The sequence below is a fragment of the Thamnophis elegans genome, chromosome Z, assembly GCF_009769535.1.
Source record: "Thamnophis elegans isolate rThaEle1 chromosome Z, rThaEle1.pri, whole genome shotgun sequence".
In the NCBI taxonomy this organism is placed as follows: domain Eukaryota; kingdom Metazoa; phylum Chordata; class Lepidosauria; order Squamata; family Colubridae; genus Thamnophis; species Thamnophis elegans.
The window spans coordinates 128,054,531-128,055,664 of NC_045558.1; positions in this window are offsets into that span (position 1 = coordinate 128,054,531).

The window sequence follows — 1,134 nt, forward strand, 5'->3', positions numbered from 1 at the left end:
AGACCTTATGGCTTGGAGATCTGACAGGTCGATATCTGCAGAACTTTGAGAATCAAGAACCAATTAAGTGAACTAATTGTCTCCTGCAAACTCCACTCCCCTTTCACTCCCCTTTTATTTCCTCTGGGAGGGGCCATTCATCGTCCACCTGTGGCCTTACTCCCAAGTTGACCCTTGTTCTTTAGCTGTTCCTTTCGTTTGGCAATTCTGCGCATGCGCACACTGGGGACAGGCTCCAGTTGTTTGTCTGCCTCATTGAAGTCTGACTCTGAAGGCAGCTGATAACTGGCATATGGCTCCGGCTCACTCTCTGCCTCTGACAGAGAACCTTCATCAGAGCCTTCCCCAGACTCCAGGATTGGCCCATGTTCCTCCCCAACCTTCTGTCCGAATCTCTGCCAGCTTTGCTGCCTGACCACAACATGGCTTTAGGAAGCAGGCAATGGCAAACCACTTCTTAAGAAACTGCAGGCAATCACCAGGAGCCACCAATGAGTCATAGACATATACAGCTACATATTGTTATAACTTACTGAAGACTTTCTGTTTCCAAGCAGGGATATATAAAATTGTATGTCATCATTCCATTGGTTCCTGTTGCTGCTAATACTTGCAGAATATTATATCTCTGTCTCCATCTACTTTCCTGACTACTTATTAATTAAATCAATGTTTTTCATAGCAACTTTATGATATTTGGACTTCAGCTCCCGGAATTTCCCAGTTGGCATGCTGGGAAGTTCACACATCTTAATGTTGCCAAGTTTGAAAAAAAAATCTAGATAAAATTCTCCTTTGAGTCAAGGACGATGATGTCACTGCCAAATTCCATGTTTTTATATCAGGTCATCCTCGACTTGCGACCATAATTGAGGCCTACCTTTATGTTCCTAAGCAAGGCATTTATTATTGTCATTTATTTTGCCCCATTTTGTGACGTGTCCTGTCGTTAAGGGAATTGGTGCAGTTGCTTAGGTAATAACATGGTTTTTGAGTGAATGTGGCTTCCCCATTAACTTTGCTGGTCAGAAGGTCACAAAAGGTGATTGCATGACCCCGGGGCTCTGAAACTGTCATAAATATGAGACAGTTACCAATCTGAATTTTGGATCACGTGACTGTGGGGAGGCTGCA